Genomic DNA, 24818 nt, shown 5'->3' with positions numbered 1-24818 from the left:
GGCAGACGTTTGGGTGACTAACTAGGCTTGAACTTACATGATCCATTTTGCATATCAGGGAAATATCCCTGTAGCTAATATGGACTCTGTGGAAACACTCTGCTACACCACATAATAAAGCTAAGGCTGAAAGCTAAACATACTTACTATAAAATAAGTCCCATTAAGTTCAATGGAACTCTATTCTAGGTAAACATGGAATGATTGGCTTGCAATGCTTAATGCGAGTTGTTATAGGCATGTGGAACAATTCCAATTTCATTTCATGGCTGTCAGAACTAGCAAACATCTAACAATATCCATGTGAAATTCCAGCTGCTCAACACTCATGCTTTCATTCACTGATGTAAATTAAGTGACCAGAAATTAAGTGAAATGGTCTTGCGTCCTCCAACTGACCATGTGCACCATTTATATACATAGATGAAATTGCCCCAACATCCATAATAAGAACCATGGCGACACATGGAGAGAGCTATGCTTCTACAGATGGGCAGGGTATTATTGTTGTTGTTGTTGTTGTTGTTATTTACATACAAATGAAATTATTTGGAGCTTTTCAACAACTGGGAAATTTAAAATTGAATTGAGGGATCAGTCCACACATCAATGTTCACTTTCATTGACTATTGCCACCAGGTAGTGATTTGCTTGTGTGAATCAACTGTAATGCAATAATCCTTGCAACAAAACGTAGTATCTCCCAATGTCAAGTCAAATTCAGTACATGGCAGTTCATAGAATCATGAAATTTTGGAATGGGAAGGGGCTCAGAAGACCATCTAGTACAGGCATCCCCAACCTGCGGCCCTCCAGATGTTTTGGCCTACAACTCCCATGATCCCTAGCTAACAGGACCAATGGTCAGGGATGATGGAAACTGTAGTCCAAAACATCTGCAGGGCTGAAGGTTGGGGATGCCTGATCTAGTACAACCAACTGCAGTGCAGGAATGCCAACACACAATCCTCCGTCCCCCATCCAATTTGAAACTATACCGAAATCTGCTTGGCTTTAGCAAATGTGCTAGCAGATTTGCAGCACTAGGTCATGCAAGTCCTCAAGTGAAAGAAATGCAAACACCACTCAACCCTTGACCATTGGTGGCTAAACATCCGAGTGGCCTCCATTAAAAGTATGGTGTTATAACTGTGATGTTTGATAGCTCTTTCACACATCAAGTTATGAATTGACACTGCAGTCGTCAAATGTGCTGTTGCTGACAAACAAATTGGGCACAAACAAAACCCTACTGAACACAAAGAGAATTTAATACTGCCTTGTAAAAACCTTGCATTCTGCATATTATACTGCCGGTTATATATCAAGGAGAACCAGGGGTGTGGTTTTTTGTTTGTTTGTTTTAAGCCAGAACTCACCAGAACTCAGTTCTGGCACCTCTCAGATTGGTGCCATTGCCATTATAAGAAGAAGAAAAAAAGGAGGTGTTCATGGTGAGTTCCGGCACCTCTTTTTCTAGAAAAAATAGCACTGCAGAGAACAACTGAAAAACTTCTACTGATGGAATTTTCTGAGGTTTTTAATTTACATTAGTAAACCCAACACCCCACCCCTGGCCAAAATAGAATACAGTCTCTCATAAAAGTTTCACCATCTAATCATAGCAGCTGGAATTATTTTGGGTCTATGATTTAATTTTTAATTTTTTAAAAAATGCTTAGAATAAAAATGAGCATTTTTAAAAAATCAATTGTAGTTAATTTCCCCAGAGGAAAGATTGTAATAATTGTGAAATGAAGTTGTGATAAACTAAAAGAAATATTGTACTCTCTAGACTTTAATCCCAAACCACAGTTTAATTAAACATCAAAATGTTATGCAAGAAGCAACAGTATAGGATCTACCTTCAATTAACAGCAATAGGAGTAGAAATTCAAAGATCCATGTGGCAGTTATGGGTAGAGCGCTTAGCTACCATTTGTGCTTTTGAAAATTGCCTGAAATAATTATAACAATAAAGATATCTTAAAGTGTATAATCATAGGAACGTAGGGCTACAGCGTACCTAAAAGGTCAACTGACTCAGCCTCCATCAAACTCCATGCAGTTGTAGAGCACAAAACATACGGCAATATCCCGTGAAACAATTAATTATAACCTGTCACAAAAAAGGGCACAAGGGAATGAGGTACACAGATGCCAGATGTCCCCATAGTACAGCAAGTACTTTTAGCACATTGATGGCAAGGGCTGGCAAGTCCAAAGTGTCAGAAAATACCATTCCAGTGTACACTGTAGTCTCTGTGCCCTGTGGTTTTGCTCCCAGATTACAGAGCGAGAGAGCAATCAGCAGAGCATTGTGGGAGAGGCAGGGCTGACGTGCAGTCTAGATTCTATGGCAGGAGATTCCTGCTTCCAACTAGAAGCATCACAACCTCCAGTTGCCTCTATCTTGTCGCTCCTAGTATTACAGGCTGGCTATACATGTTTTAGAGCAGTGTTTCCCAACCACTGTTCCGCGGCACACTAGTGTGCCGCGAGATGTTGCCTGGTGTGCCGCGAGATGTTGCCTGGAGGGAGGCGGGCGAGTCGGGTGGCGAGAGGCGGGGTGGCGGCGGCGAGGAGAGGCCGCCCAGCGCGGGGCTCTCGCCGTCTGCCTGCCTGGCTGCCTGCGAGCTCGGCGGGCAGCGCCTCCGCCCGCAGCGCCCGCCTCACGGCTCTCATTCCCTGCCCCTGCCAAAGCTCACCCAGCCAAGCCGCGCTCTCCTTCCTGCCTCGCTTTGCTGCCTCCTCCCCCCCCCACCCCCAAAGCTTGGAGGTTCCCCGGCAAGGGGGAGGGGAAAAAATTGAAACTTACACTTTCGTGCGTCCCTCCCGGCGTGACGCTGCACGCTGACGTCACGGGGCTGTAATGGTGGTGTGCCTCGAGATTTTTTTCATCAAACAAGTGTGCCTTTGCCCAAAAAAGGTTGGGAAACACTGTTTTAGAGGACATGGGTGGCGCTGTGGTCTAAACCACTGAGCCTAGGGCTTGCCAATCAGAAGGTCAGCGGTTTGAATCCCCGCAACGGGGTGAGCTCCCGTTGCTCGATCCCAGCTCCTGCCAACCTAGCAGTTCGAAAGCACGTCAAGTGCAAGTAGATAAATAGGTACCAATCTGGCAGGAAGGTAAACAGTGTTTCCATGCTTCTCTGGTTCACCAGAAGCGACTTAGTCATGCTGGCCACATGACCCGGAAGCTGTCTGCGAACAAATGCCGGCTCCCTTGGTCAGTAAAGCAAGATGAGCACACAACCCCAGAGTCGTCCGCGACTGGACCTAACAGTCAGGGGGTACCTTTACCTTTATACATGTTTTAGTGAGCTCACACTTCTGGGCCATAATACCTAAGAAACATAAATGTGCACTTTGTGGCTTATATTTTTGCTAATATTGCCTTGATTGTTTATTGATTTGTTGAAATCGACAGGGGTCATTTATGTTGTCATTTGCTGATATTTCACTATTGTTATCCTGTAAAATGGCTGCTTTATTTTATTTTGAACGCTTACAATATTGGTTCCAACCCCCCCTTTTTTTGGTGAAACACTTTGCAAATGCTTTTGTAAAACATTTTGTATTTTCTTCTGCTCTTTACGGCATGTGTACACCGCTTTAGCCAAAGACCGCTTCCTTGGTGGATCAGAAGGTTACCAGAGTTAGCAACCTACCCCACAGAGTTGTTCTGAGCACAGATCAGGTAAGCATTCTGAAACACTTTCCATACTGGCAATGCTTTAGAGCAGTGCTATTTTTCTAGAGAAAGAGGTGCTGGAACTCTCACAGAATGGCGCCCACCTGAGAGATGCCGGAACTGAGTTTTGGTGAGTCCTGCTTTTAAAAAATCCCTGCTTTTGAGATCAATGGACACAATTCATCCAAACCCTTTCAAGAGCCAGTGTGGTGTAGTGGTTAAGAGTGGTGGACTTGTAATCTGGTGAACCGGGTTTGATTCCCTGCTCCTCCACAAGCAGCTGCTGGGTGACCTTGGGCTAGTCACACTTCTCTGAAGTCTCTCAGCCTCACTCACCTCACAGAGTGTTTGTTGTGGGGAAGGAAGGGGAAAGGAGATTGTTAGCCGCTTTGAGACTCCTTAAAGGTAAAGGTACCCCTGCCCGTACGGGCCAGTCGTGTCCGACTCTAGGGTTCTGCGCCCATCTCACTTAAGAGGCCGGGGGCCAGCGCTGCCCGAAGACACTTCTGGGTCACGTGGCCAGAGTGACGAAGCTGCTCTGGCGAGCCGGCACCAGCGCAGCACACGGAATCGCCGTTTACCTTCCCGCTACAAAGTGGTACCTATGTATCTACTTGCACTTAGGGGTGCTTTCGAACTGCTAGGTGGGCAGGAGCTGGGACCGAAAGACGGGAGCTCACCCCGCCGCGGGGATTCGAACCACCGACCATGCGATCGGCAAGTCCTAGGCACTGAGGTTTTACCCACAGCGCCACCCACGTCCCTTTGGGTAGTGATTAATTGGGACGCGGGTGGCGCTGTAGGTAAAACCTCAGTGCCTAGGACTTGCCGATTGTCAGGTCGGCGATTCGAATCCCCGCGGCGGGGTGCGCTCCCACTGCTCGGTCCCAGCGCCTGCCAACCTAGCAGTTCGAAAGCACCCCCGGGTGCAAGTAGATAAATAGGGACCGCTTACTAGCAGGAAGGTAAACGGCGTTTCCGTGTGCTGCGCTAGCTCGCCAGATGCAGCTTGTCACGCTGGCCATGTGACCCGGAAGTGTCTTCGGACAGTGCTGGCCCCCGGCCTCTTAAGCGAGTTGGGCACGCAACCCCAGAGTCGGATACGACTGGCCCATACGGGCAGGGGTACCTTTACCTTTAGGGTAGTGATAAAGCGGGATATGAAATCCAAACTCTTCTTCTTCCTCCTCCTCTTCTTTTTCTTCAAGTCCTTTTCATTTAAATGAGAGTTACCCATATGCTTCAACTTAATTCCAGTGGAATTAGATGGAGTCCTGTAGCACAGTCCTATCTGTGAAGTCAGCTCCACTGAATTCAGCAAGAATTACTCCCAGGCAGGGATTGAGAAGGATATTGGAGTGGTAAGCATCCTGGTAGAAACTCACCCAATACAGAGCTGCCCAAGCAATGTGCAGTGCTGTGTTCCGGAATCCAGCTTCTGATGAATTTGAATGAGGTAGCCTAAGGGTAGCATATTCTTTTTTCTCTTCTTTTACAGTTGCCAAGCTGCTCCAAGCAGCTGGAAAACATTTGCCTGCCATGCGGGTTGGAAATGCTCCAGGAAGTCACCATACATCATTAACTGCTGTCCTGTCTTGGATAACTGTATGAAGAAAAAAGCATGGTGGCTCACATATGCTGATCAGGCAGCCATCTCTGCCTCGGCCCCCCTATTATCAACCAGGAAAAGACAACACATAACAAAGCACTGGAGTATCCCCCCCAGGAAACTGTAAAAGAAAAGAAAAATATAATGAAAGCAGCCCCCAGGCCACCTCATAAAATTGTAACTAGTGTTTTGTTTTGTGTGTGTGTTTCCTTAAAAGTTTTTACAATGAGGATATTGTGCAGATTTTTTAAAAAACAACAACAAAAAGCATCCACATATGAAATTGCAAACTGATAGAATAGACCAGAGCTTTCCAAACTTTTCACTTTTTAGACATGTATCATTTCATGACACAGCAATTCAGTTTTACAGTGGTACCTCGGGTTAAGAACTTAATTCGTTCTGGAGGTCTGTTCTTAACCTGAAACTGTTCATAACCTGAAGCACCGCTTTAGCTAACGGGGCCTCCTGCTGCCGCTGCGCCGCTGCTGCACGATTTCTGTTCTCATCCTGAAGCAAAGTTTTTAACCCGAGGTAATATTTCTGGGTTAGTGGAGTCTGTAACCTGAAGCGTATGTAACCCGAGGTACCACTGTACTAGCAAACCAGAGGTTAAACCAGGGGTCAGCAATCTAAGGCCCATGGGCCGGAAGCGGCCTGCAGAGGTCATTTGACTGGCCCATGAGCTGCCCCCGAACCGAGTTGCCCACTCACGCACTGCGCTAAACCGCAGATGCCAAAAATCGCGGGTGCGCACACTCTCACACCCACGTGATCTGGCCCACGGAGGAATCTCCGTGGGACTGATCCGGCCCAGGCAAGACAAACCTTGCTGACCCCTGGGTTAAACTAACTCCTTTACAGGCCTGGAAGGAGCGTGGGGAGGGGTCACACAACAGACCTACATACTGCAGCTGACACACTAATGTGTCATGACACACAGCTTGGAAAGTTCTGGAATAGATTTTCAGTTGGTCTCATGTGAAATAGACACAGACTGAACAAAGACCATTCCATCCACCCCTGTTCCCAAGAAAGTGCCTATAGGACTGCAGCCATTTGACTAGATTATGGCAACATTTTCAGAGTTACTTTTTTCCCAATTTCTTTAATAGTTTTTCACCTACTACTATGAGCACACACACACACACAAGCTTCCAGTCTGTTCAGATTTCCTGATCACTTTCACAGTCCATGTCAGTCTTAACCACTTGTTGCATGTCGCTTAATGGTTTTACTGGGAATTCATTTTCTTCCTCTAATTAAACAAAGATGCACATCTAAAATTTAAGGAATAGAATAAGCTGTATTCCCTCACCAAGCGCATAATTTCCTTTTTTGTTCTTGCACACTACAGGGTCGTTGACAGCACCCAAGAGCCTACCACAGATGCACATTAATTACCCGTTCTCTAATTACTAGGGTACCAATATAACCATTCAACCATTCATTAAGCTTTCTTCTCAACTTCACCAAAGCCCCAGAGACAGCTGCAAGAACCATGCAACTCAGCAACATTAATTGAACCCTATTAACTCATAAAATGAATAAAAAGCTTAGCTATTGATAAAAAGCCCACTTTCATTTAGTCTGCTCAATCCATGGTGCACAGATGAACATTTTCCTTCTGTGTCTGCATGAGAGTTGGCTATCAGACAATGCAGCTGCTCACACATTAGTTTCATCTACAATCCAGGACATAAAATAATGAGGGCTAGTTTCTTATTTATCAAGTTATGCACAGGGGTAGTTAATTGCACGAGAAAGCAAAAGAAGACCACATTAATAATGTAATAACTCAGTATTTTGGCAGTTATTACTAGAGTTTTCATAACATTCAGCATCCCCCCCCTGCAAGATTCTTCTCTTTTTTTGCTACAAAAGTTGCACATCTTCCTTTTGGTTGGTATCCATCTGTCTTGAGAGACAATGGCGTGTGCCTCCAGGGGTGAAGTCAAGCCGCTGCATCAGCAGAATCAAAGTGACCTCCCCAGGACCTTCCCAAGTGTGTATGGAGGTCCTGGGCTGCCCAGATGACAAGACCTCCATCTTGGCCTTGCTGATGTGGTCCAAACGAAAGCAGAGCAATGTTTGACACCAGTTTGACTGCAAGAGTTGCCAGAAGGAGGCATACAAGGCACCAGCCGACCATTTTAGGGACTCCACTCTGGTTTTGTGTGGGGTTTACTCCTTAGCCTTTACTTCTCCTGAAGATTTTCCACAAGGTAGTGGAAGGATGTGGAAGATTCTGCAAGGTAGTGGAAGGATATGGTAGTGGAAGATTTCCCGCAAGGTAGTGGAAGGTATGTGTTATTGCTTAGGCGTGTCCGACTCTTTGTGACCCCATGGACCAGAGCATGCCAGGCACTCCTGTCTTCCACTGCCTCCCTCAGTTTAGTCAAACTCATGCTTGTAGCTTCGAGAATACTGTCCAACCATCTTGTCGTCTGTCGTCCCCTTCTCCTTGTGCCCTCCATCTTTCCCAACATCAGGGTCTTTCCCAGGGAGTCTTTTCTTCTCATGAGGTGGCCAAAGTATTGGAGCCTCAGCTTCAGGATCTGTCCTTCCAGTGAGCACTCAGGGGCTGATTTCCTTAAGAATGGATAGGTTTGATCTTCTTGTGCAAGCTGGATTTCAAAGGGGCAGAGGAATCATAGACCAAATTGCAAACATGCACTGGATTATGGAGAAAGCTAGAGAGTTCCAGAAAAACATCTACTTCTATATGTGTAACCATATGCAAATGCTGTCTGTGTCACATGGTCTTCAATGAGATGTGTGATTTGATGTGCCTTCTCAGCTCGTCAGCTCTGTAGTATTAGGCTGAGCCAAGGAACTGAATAGGTAACTGGGACATCTTCCCTTTTCACCTGACACCTTCCCAAGAAAAGTTATTAAGCAATCACCAAACCTGGAAGACACATTTTATGATGGTGAAAACATTCACAACCACCCCTGCCCCTGGCCAATTTAAGTTTAGCACTAATTTATACAGCACTTACCTGACAGCAGGTTGGAAACTTCTTTTTGTTTATCTTTAATCTGTCCTCCACCAGGAGTCAATTATATTTTGGGTAGCAAGACAGACTTTCCTATGTGAAGTTAATATTTCCGTAGCTGGCTGGCTTAAGCACTAAGAAATGCCTGCAAATCAATCTGTGTCCATTTCAAGTTCTTTGCCTCCTAAGAAGGGCTACTATGTCACTCTCAGGAAAAACACAGGAAGGTTACACAGTTCTAATTGAAAACTGATGGATTTTGCCTCCAGTCCACTGGATAGGGAGACTGTTAGAAAGAAAACATTGGTTTCCATTCCTTCTTTTTTATCTCTGCTCTTGAGGAAAGGGAGTAAAAGGCAAATGTCATGTCATCAATTACTCTACTCAGCAGAGCTACTATTTCAGGCTGTGTGTAGTAAAGGAGGTAATGAGTATAATGCCGGTGTTAGATTTGGGGTGTCCCAGGTCAAATTTCCACTCTACTGAAGTCCACAGGGTGAGCCTAGGTCAGTCACAATCTGAGTCACCTCACAGACATACAAAACCATTACCCTGGGAAAAAGTCTTGGTAGAGCAGCATTATGCAAAGGGGCTGTCAGTTGCCATCTAACTTTGACCCAATATATGCTAAAAAATAGCAAGCCAGAGCACTGACCTCAACTGAAAAGGAAGAAGTTGATAAATGGATACCTATGAAAGAAGGTCATAGACACAAATATATACAGTGGGAAGAGTGAGAGAAGGAAGATAAACAAACAACAGGCATTATTATTATTGTTGTTGTTGTTATTATTATTATTATTAATCAAGGGAGAAGAAATTCCAGCTAATACCTTAATGTGGTGACCTGGGAGGGTGTGGTAGAGGCAGGATCTCCTATGCAAGCACACTGTAGCTGACTCCATCATCACAGCCTAAGCCTTCTTTAGCAGTGTGCATTTGCACGCAGGTGGCGTTATGGTCTAAACCACAGAGCCTAGGACTTGCCGATCAGAATCCCCGCAATGGAGTGAGCTCCTGTTGTTCGGTCCCAGCTCCTGCCCACCTAGCACTTCAAAAGCATGTCAAAGTGCAAGTAGGTAAATAGGTACCGCTCCGGTGGGAAGGTAAACAGCGTTTCCATGCGCTGCTCTGGTTCGCCAGAAGCGGCTTAGTCATGCTGGCCATATGACCCGGAAGCTGTCTGTGGAAAAATGCTGGCTCCCTCGGCCTATAAAGTGAGATGAGCGCACAACCCCAGAGTCGTCCGCGACTGGACCTAATGGTCGAGGGTACCTTTTCCTTTAATAATGATGATGATAATTTTATTATTTATACCCCATCCCTCTGGCTGGGTTGCTGACTGAGTGCTGGTTGAGGTTCTCTCTGCAAGTGTCATGAAGTCCTATCACCTTTCAGTCACCATGCAGCTTCCAGCAGATTAACATATCGGCAATGTCATTTGAGTGTTTGGTACACCATTCGCCCGACCAGATTAAACAGAGACAGTACAAACGAAGGACTTAATGTAATCTTGCATTTTGTTTGGAGAGGTCAGTAACTCTGTTTTCACCAGCTCTCATCTAGACAGAACTCAATACGGGGATATTGCACTTGCAATCAAGTTCTTTATCTAACTTGGGGTGAGAGGAAACACATCACAATCACAAAAGAAAATTAATTTACTTCTTATTGATCTCTAATAGCTAGCTACAATACTGTAAGGCTCCTTACCTTTTTGTGTGCAAAGTGCTGGAAATTATTCCCTGCAGGGCAATGCTGAGGTTATGCATCACTATATTCCCTTCTCTGATTGGTTGTTTTCACATACTGTTTGCTCACATTTGACAATATTTTTTGTACTGTGATGGAGTCAACAGGTGTGACTGTGGCTGCAGCCACAATGGGCAGGAAAGTGTAGATTGTGTGAGCAGCAGTGTGGTACAGTGTGGTTGGGGAAGAGCAATTTTATCCGCAGTTACTTAAGGATAAATCACACTGAAACTCAATGAGCAGACACGCCTAAGATTACACAGTCAGATAATAAGTTCCTTCAGTAAGTAAAAGGTTACAGAAGTCAGCATCTGAGCAATTGCAAAGATGGTTGTGATGGTTGTTTCATCTTGCTAAAAACGTATGTAGAGAAACTACAAATTAACTTGCAATGGCTGAAAGCAGGCTGTGCATGTACAAAATTCAGAAGTTTTAAAAAATAATATTGTATATTCCTAATACAAAATTTCCCATTGGAAACAAATTCACAACTCCAAAATCCAATACAAAGTTTGGAAGAGGAGACTTCCATCTTCTTCAAAGCAATATTATTGAAAATTAAAGAGGGGGCTATTGACAAAACCTGTTATACAGAAGACATGGATACTGCTGTCACTTATCCTACCAGATGGCTGTCACCTCAGAAATGTCGACTATAATCATTAAAAGCTTTATTTTGGAAAGCTTTTCACAGTTTTTTAATGGTGAGAAGGGTTTTACACCATGTGAACTTTAAGAGAACACTGCTGAATATAATTTGTAGCTTTATTTTCAGTCAGTTCTTAGATTCTTCAACAAAAATTAAGGACACTCCAGAGGAAATCTCCCCCACCAGAAGACTTATTTTAGAGCACTGCCGAAAGCCAGGATTTTAATACTGTAACAAAGAGGTTTTCAACCTTTTTGAGTCCCTTGACCAACTACATTCTTTTTGTGGCTCCCCTGTGGGGAAATGGGCTCTGAGCTTCAGAAGCCCAGTTATGTCGCCCCTTGCCTGCAGAGACGGCAGCCCCTCACTCCTTTTTGAACACTCTCCTTGGTGAGCTTTCTCACCTCTCCCCTCTCCTTGGGAGTCCTCCGGGCAACCGCCACAGCAGCCCCTGGTCTCTGAGCCGCCACCCACCCCCAAAAGATGTGCCTCCTCACACTCCCCCCCCCCCGGGGCCTGGGAAGTAGATGGGCCCAGCCTTAGCAGCCCAATGGAGACTGGCCAAAGGTGAGCATGAGGACAGCACCTTATTCACCTTGAGAGGCAGCTGGGCCTGCATGGCAGAAAGGTTCTCCTTCAGCACTGGACGCTTAGTTCCCTGGACACTTAGCTTTCTTGTGGTTGCACATGGCAACCACAAGAAAGGCCAGCATGGTGCCTGCCTGGTCTCCCACTTGTCCATTCCCAACAACAAGGGCTGGTGGACTGGCTGGCTGGGCTTCCTCACCCACTTTCTTGCTTACTCTGAGGCCGCTTCAGCTCCTGGCAACCAGCACCCTCTGGCCAGCCCCAGAGGCACAATTCACCTGAGAAACTGGAAGCCAGGGCTGCTGCAACAAACAGCCGTGCAAGTCTTTGGGGGGCAGAGACATGATAGGGCATTGGAGGAGGGAGGGAAGGAAAGAGGGACAGAATCCAGTGTTGCCTGTGGCACCCCTGACCATCGATCAATGCACCCCAAGGTGCCACGGCACACTGGTTGAAAACCACTGGCAATGTAACCAGTCAGATAATCAGTTGTCCAATCTGAAAAGCAAGTAATGCATGCCACTAGACTCAGCCTATTCCCCACTAGATTCCTCTCTCAGCGTACGAAAGGAGATGGTGTTGGACTTTCGGAGGAAGAGAGGAGAACTAGCCCCACTGTACATCGGGGAGGGCTGTGTGGAGAGAGTCTCTTCCTTTAAATTCCTAGGAGTTTATCTCAGTGAAGACCTTACTTGGAAAATCAATACAACCCAGGTGGATAAGAAAGCCCAACAGAGACTCCATCTCCTCAGAGTATTGTGGAAGAACAATGTCAATCAACATTTGATGATCTCCTTCTACCGGTCATCAATAGAAAGTGTCCTTTCATACTGCATCACTGTGTGCTATGCTGGATTGACATCAACTGATAGGAAGTGCCTACAGAGAGTGGCAAATACAGCGCAAGATATTATGGGCTGTCCCGTGAATCCGCTGGATGAAATAGGGGAAGAACGTTGCCTCAGGAGAGTGAGGAAAATTCTCAGGGATGATTCACACCCTGGCCAGCACTTTCTTGATCTCCTGCTCTCAGGCAGAAGATATAGAAGCATGATTAGTCGTACCAACAGGGTAAAGAACAGCTTCTATCCGTGGGCTGTTGGGCTGCTGAATGAAAAGGTAACAAGACAACTGACTTTTGGGTTTGGTGGGTGTGCGTCAGTAAACGAAGGGAATTAAGACTAAGAGAGCTGAGTGGGGGTGGCGCTCGTGTAATCTCACTGTATACAAGTTTCCGTAGTAGATAGGTAGCCGTGTTGGTCTGCCATAGTCAAAATAAAAAAATTTTCCTTCCAGTAGCACCTTAAAGACCAACTAAGTTAGTTCTTGGTATGAGCTTTCGTGTGCATGCACACTTCTTCAGATACACAGATATCAGTCTGTACCTGTGCAAGTTTCTTGGTGAGCATGCACACGAAAGCTCATACCAAGAACTAACTTAGTTGGTCTTTAAGGTGCTACTGGAAGGAAAAAAATTTTATTTTGTATACAAGTTGTACAAGTGACAATAAAAGTATTTCAATATTTCAATATTCCTCCTTGGCTCTGACCTAGCATGCTGTTCTCTGGCTCTACCTCTTTGTCCTTGACTGCAAAACACCAGACTGTGTGTGCATCAAACAAAGGCTTCCAACAACCAGAATCAAGTGGCTTGTCTCCTGCACCACCTGGTTACATGACAAGCCAGCAGTGGTTCAAGAGTTGCAAAACCTAGGCTGCAATACCGGCGTGCTTGCATTATGCCCATTGACTCCAGAGGGCAGTCCTTGTTCTCCAAGCCCTATAATGAGCTGAGGGCTTACTCCTTGGTCTAAGCATTGTCCTGAGTATGAGACTTCTGCTTATAGCAGTGTTCCCTTTTCCTGACTGCTGCCTTTGACGTTGACCCATGCTAATCTAGGTTTTCTACTTTGGAGGTCAAACTTCTGCACAGTTCCAATGATGAATTTGCTTCTGGGCTCTTAAACCCTCCTCTGCTTTCTTGGCTATTTATCTGTTTGGTACTCTCCCCTCAACTAAACAGCCCAGAGCACACCCTGCTGAGCTCAGACACTGTCAAATGATCTACTGTAAGATCACTGGAATCTGTCAGATCAGAACATGAGCCCATCCAGCTAAGTATTATCTCGACACTGAAAATTCTTTCAATATTTTGGAAACCGCAGCATTCATCTTAAGCAAAATTCAGCTGTGACTCCTAAAGAGCTTCTCCCTATGCCTTATAACATCACATCATAACTCCATGATACTACCAATATTTTTTTCTACCCTGCATGATGATGGATAGTTTATTCTGCAATATAAATCCTGGAATAGGTCTTTCTCATAATCCTATATTTCCAAGTTCTTTTCTATATTCAGCTACACACTGCAGCTTGTGACCACAATTTGCCATTGTTCTTATTCTCTGTTCTTTGAATGTTTCCTTTTGGGGGGTTGATTTACTAATAGGTAAACATGACTGAGTGTTTTAGGGGCATCAAACTTCCTGAAGCAAAAGTAGTAAATTCTGTGCAAATGTCTTAAAGAATCGTTTGTAAGAAAATGGTGTAGGGGAAAATCCTTGCTGATGGGTGGGTTTTGCAATCCAGAGTTTCAGAAAAGCATCAAAATAATCGGAACTAAACTGGGAATGTGGCCAGTCTTAGCATCCTGATTCAATAAAGCCAGGCTCCAGGCCTACACACACACACACACACACATACACACACCCCTCATCACAATATCCATAATCAAATTAGAGAAATCAGAATGAGGGCTTATATTTGTAAACTGGCTAGAACCTCCACAAACCCAAAATCCAGGGCTGTTAACTTTATGAGCGTATAAGAAATACCAACAATTTGTAAGCTTCCACACACACACACACAGCATAAAAAAACCAGCTGCATAAGGTTCTTCTCAGGCACTGTAGCCAACTACAAAATGAAGTGAAATGATGCTGAAGTTCCTACCTTGGGGAATCATGCATTTGCATACAGACAGATGCAGGCAGATGGCCAGCCCGTTTTCTGGCTCAGATCATGGTGCCAGACTCCAAGTGGGATTTTTGACTCAAAACAGATACGACCAAACACATGGGGTGTCAGGCCACTGTGAATGTTCATTTTAATTTTTAAAAATGTTCTGCTGACATGGGAATGTTCTAGTCTCTCTCTTTTTCCTCTGTTCTACTTTATGTAAGGCTTTACAGCTGCATAGTTTTCCTCTATTTAAAAAGGTAAGAGTATAAGAAGAACATGTTGGATCAGGCCGATGATCCATCCAATCTAGCATCCTGTTCTCACAGATAGGTTGCCTGTGGGAAACCCACAAGTAGGACCAAAGCAGAAGTTTCCAGAAGTTTCCAGTAACTGGTATTCTTATGGGAAATAAATTTATTTGTAGCTCACATTAAGATTTGAGGTAGAAATGAATCGGTCATTGAATTCTACTCAGTATTGCTCCAGAGCAGATTCCAATGCATAGTTAGCAAAGTAAAAACTTAAGCATATTGCAGGATTCCCAGAAAAATAGACCAGAGGCAATTGTATTTCACCCAGCAGAGCTTTACTGCTACTGAAGGCAAATGAGCATCATGGTCACAAATCCAATACACTCAGGATTGGCACTTTCCATAAGAAATCCAGTTGCAGCAGACTTCCATTAAACTTATAATACGTCTAAACCTTAACACTATATACAGAACACCACACCAGAAGAAAGAGAGACAGAAAGAGAAAGTGAAACTCAGGCTCCTTCTGGCCCAACTTTTATAGTCAGCATGACCTTGACAGAAGAGATAAGAGAACCAGTTTAAGCCAGCTGTACTCAGTTTTTCTGAAGAAATAACCCAAACATCATGAACCTTCTGCTTGTTTCTTTCACACAGAGAAGCTTCCAGAACCCTCTTGAATTAAGTAGAATAGGAAAGATCACTAAACATCTTTCTGCACTAAGAAATGCAAACTGACAGGGAGATGTGTTGCTGGCTTTGGATCTGAGACATGAATCCAGGGAGGTGTCACCACTGGTGATTTTGCTTTGTGGCAATTTGGACTAGGGTTGCCATATGTCCGGATTTTCCCGGAAAGGACAATGGCTGAAGTGATGCCCTTGGGGAATTTCTGAAAAATGGCCATTCGTCCTGGATTTTCAGCAACATAACCCAAAATTATGTGGGCTTTTTGCATGTTTTCCAAAAAAAGCTTATCAATTTTGGGAATTTTTTTTTAAAATTTGTTTGTGCCTGGCTTTTCACTTGTCATCACCTGTTGTTTTTTAGTCGTTTAGTCATGTCCGACTCTTCATGACCCCATGGACCAGAGCACGCCAGGCACTCCTGTCTTCCACTGCCTCCTGCAGTTTGGTCAAACTCATGCTGGTAGCTTCGAGAACACTATCCAACCATCTCATCCTCTGTCATCCCCTTTTCCTTGTGCCCTCCATCTTTCCCAACATCAGGGTCTTTTCCAGGGAGTCTTCTCTTCTCATGAGGTGGCCAAAGTATTGGAGCCTCAGCTTCAGGATCTGTCCTTCCAGTGAGCACTCAGGGCTGATTTCCTTAAGAATGGAGAGGTTTGATCTTCTTGCAGTCGATGGGAAGGTAGGGTCATCACCTACCTTCCAGTATATTTCCCAATCACTTTCTTTTCCTCTGATTTGTGGTGGAGGGCGAGAAGCGGGTTTATTGTGCAAAAGTGCCAAATCGACCTTAGCTTCCTACATTGTAATACAGAAATAGAAGTGATGTTAGTCACCTGCAATTGGGTACTGCCTCACAACTTCTACAGGACTGCTCAAGATTCAGGTTTCCGCCTTTATTTGGGAAGAGCGGTGACTTCTTTCCTTTTTGTCCGCATCATTTCATGAATCATCTCTGTAACTGCTGCTCTAGTTGGCAGCCTCTGGAATTAAACAAAAACAAAAAACCTGCCTCAGCGATGTGTACGAAAGCATGACGCTTTAAAGGCTTTATTAAGGGTTGACGTGGCAATAAACCAGAAAGTTGGTCTCCTGGGACTGTTGAGGAGATGGACTTCTTCTTAGTAGCGTTAATGCTAACAGTCAAGAATAAAGCAACCGTGAATAGGTAATAATTGCAGAAAGGCACTTTAGGTATGGGGCACTGTTCACTCCTGCATTGTATTAACTATAATTATGTTTAGAGTTGGGCATGTATCTGTTTTGTATTCTAATTCAATGGAAGACAAAGCCAGTCATTTAAAAAAGCAAAAAAAAAAGCTAAAAAAGCCAATGCAATTCTGGGCTGCATCAATAGGAGTATAGCATCTAGATCAAGGGAAGTAATAGTGCCACTGTATTCTGCTCTGGTCAGACCTCACCTGGAGTACTGTGTCCAGTTCTGGGCACCACAATTCAAGAAGGACACTGACAAACTGGAACGTGTCCAGAGGAGGGCAACCAAAATGGTCAAAGGCCTGGAAACGATGCCTTATGAGGAACGGCTAAGGGAGCTGGGCATGTTTAGCCTGGAGAAGAGGAGGTTAAGGGGTGACATGATAACCATGTTCAAATATATAAAAGGATGTCACATAGAGGAGGGAGAAAGGTTGTTTTCTGCTGCTCCAGAGAAGCGGACACGGAGCAATGGATCCAAACTACAAGAAAGAAGATTCCACCTAAACATTAGGAAGAACTTCCTGACAGTAAGAGCTGTTCGACAGTGGAATTTGCTGCCAAGGAGTGTGGTGGAGTCTCCTTCTTTGGAGGTCTTTAAGCAGAGGCTTGACAACCATATGTCAGGAGTGCTCTGATTGTGTTTCCTGCTTGGCAGGGGGTTGGACTCGATGGCCCTTGTGGTCTCTTCCAACTCTATGATTCTATGATTCTATGATTCTAAAAGAAAGGGCAAATCCTCAATAAGGAACAAACAGGAAAGGAGGGGAGTAGGAGGGCAACCTAAAGTAATTAAAACTCTGGCGTGCGATTCAGAGAAGTCCAGTCATTCAGTAATCTGAAAACTGTTTAAGTCTGTGTTCCAGAGTCCATTTGAATTCAGTAGGATATACTTCTGAGAAAACAGGCATTAAAGATCAAGCTGAGTTTTAAGCTTTTATAATTTTCACAAGTTTTTCCTGGACTATGACATTCATGTGCTGGTGTGTTTATGAGTGGTGTTGAATGTCTAAAAGTTTTTCCACAAAAAAAGCATCCCTGTTCATAGAAAGGTATATTACTTCAGCCTTTGGGTTGTTGTTGGGAAAGCATTCAGTTGAGACAGACACATTCTTCTGTAGCCTGAAATGACGCTTCATTTGAAGAATGAAAACACCCATCATCAAGCTCTTACGTAAGAAAATGGGATGTCCCATTTGTTCTGAGACACTTGCAGGGTATGCATAATGCACAAAGCTCCATAAGCAATGAAATTCCTGATAGCACAGTAAAAGGATGGGGTAGGTATTTTCTCTAAGCTAAATCTTGCATCCATTCGATGTTAAATTAGAAGAAAAAGGTGGGGTGTATATTAAAAGCTTTTGTTTCAGGGCTGCAACTGTATCAACCTGAGATAAATTAATCAATTTAAGACCCTTTCAATCAACAAATTAATTAAGAAAGTGCCTCCAATTAAAAGATATGATTAAAACAAGTGCTTATAAAATTGCAGATGGCAGACACCATAATAAAAAAAGGATTTTTTTCATTCTCTCAACACATGTAAAATGTGTCATCTGCGGGTCAAACTATTCATTACATTCAATACAAACCCTGAAGCTGCCGGTGTATCTCTTATTTCTTATGGGAAAGCAACACACTCCCCTGATTTAAATCAGGATCACAGTACAAATGAAGAGGTGATTTCGTCCTTTCCAACCACAACCACCTTTGAAAAACACACCCAGCTAAAAGAAAATGTTATGAAAATGATATATAGATAGTATATTACACCAGTAAAGTTAGCAAAAATGTATAAAGTGTGTAACAAATGTTGGAAATGTAAAGAAAAAGAGGGAACATTTTATCATATGTGGTGGGAATGTAAAAAGGTGAAATGCTTCTGGGAAATGATATATAAAAAAATGTTGAAATATACATTTGTAAAGAAACCAGAGGCATTTCTGTTAGGTATGGTAGGAAATGAAATAAACAAAAAAGAATGTAAGCTTTTCTTATATGTGGTAACAGCTGCAAGGATATTATTGGCCCAAAAATGGAAACAAGAAGAATTACCAATGATGGTAGAATGGAGAATGAAACTAATGGACTATGCAGAACTTGATAAATTAACAGGAAAGATCCGAAACCGACGGGTCCGTAAGTTCACCGAGGACTGGAGTAAATTTGTAGATTATTTGAAAAGTATATGCGATGAACAAACAACATTTGTTGGTTTGCAGGAAGCTCTGTGAAGAATTAATATTAGAAATATTGTAAAAAAGGGAGTAGGGAGGGGGAGGTTATTATTATAAGGCAATATAAAATTAGGAAATGCGCAAAACGGAGGATTGTCAGAAGAGCTGAGGGAAGTCCAAAAAGAATGTATTTGTGAGAAAATGTGTGTTATGTTCCTATAATTTGGTATTGTTATATATATATATATATATATATATATATATATATATATATATATATATATATATAAACACACCCAGCTCATGCTCAGAAGTTAATGATACTTAAGAGACAGTGAGACAAGAGAGAGAGAGAGAGAGAAAACACCAATATATACAGATATATTTAATTGAGATTGTGAAGCTGTGGCCCTCCAGATGTTATTTGATTCCAACTTCCATCAGCCGCAGCCAGCATGACCAAAACTCAAGGATGATTGGAGCTGTAGTTCAACATCTGGAAGTCCACAGAATCCCCGTTCCTAGTTTACAACATTAGTGCAGAGACAGTGAGCTTCTGAGAAATACTATCTTGAAAAATCAGGGACAAATATTAGGACAGATCCCATAGCTTAGTAGTAGTAGAGGAAGCATTTCACCTGTTGAAGGCTATAGATTCAATTCCTGGCAAAATTACCCATAAGGACACAAATACCAAGGTTGGGAAAAGGCTCAGATACTGGAGAGACTAAACCAGGAGAGGCAATACTAGGGTAAATATAGCAATAGCCTGATGCAGCATAAGGCAAGGTCATGTAACGCCCCCTTACATTCTCCAAATGACAACTTGCTTATACATAGCCTCCCAAGTTGCATTCAACTTTGAACTACGCAAGGTGTTTGTGAGGTCTTTAGAAGTCAAAGGGTTTTGTAAGCTTCAAGTCACTCTCATATGCGCCGCATTGTGTATACACTGCCGTGAAATCAATAGATACTGCCAGTCTAAATGGTTGAGCTAAATGACCTTATCTAGTGCAGTGTCTAAGTGCAAAATGCAGACTGCAGGATAATGCCTGCTGCCCCTTAGAATGAGGATGATAAACCAGTGCCTGAGAATCCCAACCCAGGGCTACGACTCAAAATGTTATGAACCTACACATTTTAGAAACTACAGTGGAGAGTGATCCAAGAGGAAGCAAACAGCTTGAGAAACACAGTCCACACAAAAAAATTTGCAGAATTGTCCTTCTAAAACATTAGATGACATGGGGCTCTTTCTTTGCATGTTAGCTTCATGGGGTAGGGGCTCATTCAGGACAGTTTCACATAGGTAACATCAGGATCCCAAAAGCCCATTGGAGAAGCCAACACTGTGGATCCATCCCAGCATCAGGTGTCTCACATGATCCAGGAAGTTACATCATCAGTGCAGGACCATACTGGTTGAAAGTAACAAAGCTCCACAGGAAGACCAACATTTTAATAAGGAATGGGGGAAATTTCTAACTTATCTTAAAGACCATTGTAAACAGCTAAAATCGTTAGTAGGATTGGAATAACACTTGTAGTTTAATGGTGAATTTTGGATACAACAGAGAGATAAAAGATTTGGATGATTATGAAAGATGCAGGAAGAAATGATTAACAATAGGACCCACAAAGGGGGGAAGGGAAGTCCTTGGAATCTTGTTTTTATGTTGTATGTTGAACATGTGACTGTAAATTTTTAATCTGAAAAACCATACACACACACACACACACACAGTGGTACCTCGGGATACGCTTCAGGTTACATACGCTTCAGGTTACAGACTCCGCTAACCCAGAAATAGTGCTTCAGGTTAAGAACTTTGCTTCAGGATGAGAACAGAAATCGTGCTTCAGCAGCGTGGCAGCAGCAGGAGGCCCCATTAGCTAAAGTGCTGCTTCAGGTTAAGAACAGTTTCAGGTTGAGTACGGACCTCCGGAACGAATTAAGTAATTAACCCGAGGTACCACTGTATATTATATATATATGAATATGAAAGTAACAAAGCTCCAGTCACTTTGTAGGAAGGGAAGAATCTGTTGATTTCAGTTCTCTCAATTTCTCATTTCCCCCCAATCTTAATTCAGTTCTCCACATTTCTGCAGCAATTCACATTTTTCAAAAATGAAATCCTCGTGAAAAGTAATCTAGTGCATTTTAGTGCAAATTTCACTTAAGAAACACATTTGGGTATACAGTTTTGGACACATTTCTTTTCAAGCAAAATACAATACATGTTTTGTTATTTTCATGAATATATTGACTTTCATGCACTCTTTCCCCTAACATATGCATTTTTTTGGGTAAACATTCTTTGGTTGGTGAACAGGATTGAAAAAATCAGATATGTGCAAATTTCAATGGATGGCTGTGTTTCTGTTCTCATATTGTTTTGGAAAGTGAAAATTTGATAGATTTGGCTTTAAATGCATATTGAATCAAATCCCTCACCCACCATCCCTGCTTCTCCGTTACACCACAGATCTAACCATCTTGGTTAGGATTTTTTTCCTATCTTAAATCTGTATATACTAAATAGTGTGGATGTGTGAATCAGCATTCCTCTCTATAATTAAATCAATAACAACAGCACTACTTCCCCCCTCAATGGTGTGACTCACATTAGCTCAGTAAATCATTTCCTGGCTTGGGAACTATTCCATAACCTTGACCAGAGGACTTTACATTTGTACATCAGATAATTTGTAAGACAGAACTACCTACTTTAAGTACTCAATAGCCAATTAACATTGTGACCTTACAGTCACAACATACGTAGCTTCTGTGAAGAGAGACACAGACGAAATGCTGCACACTGGATTTGGGATTAAAGAAAACTCTAATGAATACAATACATAGAATTCCATTAGCACATAATGCAGGGATGTGTTTGATTCTCACCATTTAATTGACTGGGATAATTACTGTATTCTCCTTTCACCCATAGAAACTTTTATATGTTCCTTAAAGATGCAAGTTCACATTTAGCTGGCTTTCATTTTTCTAAAGGACAGCTGCAGCTATTCAATTGGGTTTAATTAGGGACTGTAGGTAATTTCACTAAACTCTGTCTCAAGGATATCCTTTGATTTTTTTTCACAGCTTGGTGTTTTCTTTATCTAAATTTGAAAATTGGATTAAATGTATATTGATTTTTTGTGCTTGAATGTGCAGCTAAGAAATTAATTCATAGCTGCAGTAAAGATTCTTGAAGGGGGGAAAGATTATTATTTTAACTAGGACTTGAGCTTGCAGCGTTTCTTGAACTAATGGCCCAAGGGATGTCAGGTGGAAGCTCAGTCTAGGGAAGAACTATTCTAAAAATCTCAATGTCAGGCTAATCCAAATAGATCCCCCCACCCAATTCTCATCTTTCTCCTTGATCTCTGTTTAATGGAACTAATTTCACACAGGAAGACACGTGTCCCAGTTTCGTGCTGGGACATAACAGAAACTACCCCAGAGATAGCAACATCTTCTAAAGTAGGGGGGTTGTGTCTTGGCTTTTGAAAAACAGGGGGTCAACAGCACTTAGCTAATTGGTAACCAAAAGATCCATAGATGCACATTAACCAGATTCTTCATTCTATGTTAGTCCAATATTTTGGTTATTTTGGTTATATCATACACACAGAGAGGTGTGCCCTTGTAGGGATGGGTGAATCCGTCAGTTTTGTTCCTCTCATTTCTCTAATCATAAGTTTGGCTTGTTGGGGAATGCACAGAGTGCTGCATTGCAGCACAGATTAGGTTCTAGCAAAGGGGCAGGGACTGAGATAAACTTGTTGCAGACATAAGGGTATTTATATTTTATATTGTGCTGAGTCACTCTAACTCTCTCAAGTTTGCTGACTCACACTTAAGCAGCTGCAAGCACACATACAGTGGTGCCCCGCAAGATGAATGCCTCGCAAGACGAAAAACTCGCTAAACGAAAGGGTTTTTCGGTTTTGCGTTGCTTCGCTATACGAATTTCCCTATGGCCTTGCTTCGCAAGACGAAAACGTCTTGCGTTTTTTTTTTAAAGCTGCTTGAAGAGGCGCAGTTGTGACGGACCGTGCTTCGCAAGATGAAAAACATCGCAAGACGAAAAGACTCGTGGAAAGAATTCTTTTCGTCTTGCGAGGCACCACTGTAAATTAACTATTTATTGTGCCTTTTCTCTGCATGTATAAACTCTTATACACTAACACAGCTCTCCACATTTCTACATCAGTTTGTGTAGCTTGGGAATATCCCTCATTGATATTCACCAGTATTTTAGTGAGAATTTCTCCTAATACATATTTGTATGTCATTTTCCGACTATACATTTATTTATTTTTGCCAAGTGATGTTCCCGAATGCAGTCGTACCTCAGAAGTCAAACAGAATCCGTTCCAATTTCCTCCCGCAGCCAATCAGAAGCTCCGTCGGATGTTCGGGTTACAAAAGAAGTTTGAAAACTGAAACACTCACTTCTGGTTTTCGATCGTTTGGGAGCTGGAACGTTCGACTCCCAAGGCATTTGGGAGCTGAGGTACAACTGTATAATACATTTTTGTATTTTATTTTCACTCCTATCTGCATTTGTATGCACAATTTACGCCAGTATAGGCATTTTTGCACTCATGGCCTGACTGGAGAATTCCATTGCAAAATTCAGAGAGGTGTGAATTTGGAAGGATGGCTGTGTTTCAGTGTGTGTATTGTTTCAGAAAGTGCAATTTAAATGTGAATGGATTCACATCCATACCTCATCACTAGCCCCCCCTCCCAATCCCCAGCCTTGTTTCAAAGAATGCTGGGCTCTTAAGTACCTATTTGCTTGGAATATCACATGGAAAGGTGCAAGGGATGAGGCGATGCACACCTTGGATCATTAAAATATGGCACTCCTGATCCCAAGCAGCTGTTTTGGTTGTTCGTGCAGTTTGGCTAGCCTGTTTCTCCATCTGGTCCTATGCACCTGGAAGCCTGAGAAAGATTAGGCAGAGAGAATTCAGTGTGAATGCTGAATATTTGAAGAGTTAAAACAACATTCTTAGCTCCAAAGGTTTGGCCTGTCTGTCACATCAACTGCGAAATGATAGCTGCACTTTCTCCATACAAAGTGAGGCTGCTTTTGAGCTCAGCATTTCCGTCATTCAGCCAATTAAAGCTGTATCGAGAGGCGCCATTGCAAGGAAAGGCAGTTCCATTCTAATGAGCTCCTAATATTGTTTACATTCTTGTGCTGTAGCTTTAATTCTTTGGCAGGGGAAAAAACAAAACTTCAGATCATGATGACAAGGAAAGATTTCTTGTTAGCACAAACTTTGGGGGAATACGTTTCCCATCCTGAGATCTTCGCGGTATATGAAACTGAAGGAAAACACATTTTATTCAGCAATAATTGCTGGCGCTCTGTACATTTTTGTGTGATATTTTGAAGGCAAGTTGCCCCTCTCTGGCTACTCTCTTTAAAGGAAGCAATGCAAACTTAGATTTCTTTCACATTGCTGCACAAAAGGAATTGATGCAACTTTCTTCTTCTTCTTCTTCTTCTTCTTCTTCTTCTTCTTCTTCTTCTTCTTCTTCTTCTTCTTCTTCTTCTTCAAAATGTCAATGCCTAACAATGACAACTTATATAAGTTAGTTGTTGTTGTTTATGTGGCAATAGTTTTTCTTATTTCCTCCTCGGAATAAATTGGAGCCATGTTCAGTGGTTGAGTAAGGCCTGCACGAAATGAAGGCTTGGAACAGAGCATAGAAAGCCACATTACATCAGACCAGATAATTTGTGCATATAGCTCAGTATCGTCTATTCTCCGGGGACTCATTCCTTACCTTCTTCTTAGGCCCTAGGCAATGTGCTTGTTTCATGTGTTACATTATATGACAAATGACTGCTACCAATAATAATAGCACCCGCATGATTTTTGCTGAACTAACCATACACTTTAAAAGCTGAACTTGCATGTGCAACACTACAAAATGTGTTGTATGAACACAGTGTTCACTTACAAAAACATACAAATGCAAATGTGTATAGTAAAATGAGGCTGCAATGTCATAATGTCAAAGCCCAGAAGCAAATGCTTGTATAACAATAACAACAACAACAACAACAACAACAACAACAACAACAACAACAACAACAACAACAATTTATTTCTACCCCGCCCATCTGGCTAGGTTTCCCCAGCCACTCTGGGTGGCTCCCAACCAAATATTAAAAACACAATATAGTGGTACCTCAGGTTA

This window comes from Podarcis bocagei (assembly GCF_964188305.1).
Source record: "Podarcis bocagei genome assembly, chromosome: 9".
NCBI classification, from domain to species: domain Eukaryota; kingdom Metazoa; phylum Chordata; class Lepidosauria; order Squamata; family Lacertidae; genus Podarcis; species Podarcis bocagei.
Note: the sequence above shows the minus strand (reverse complement) of the source record.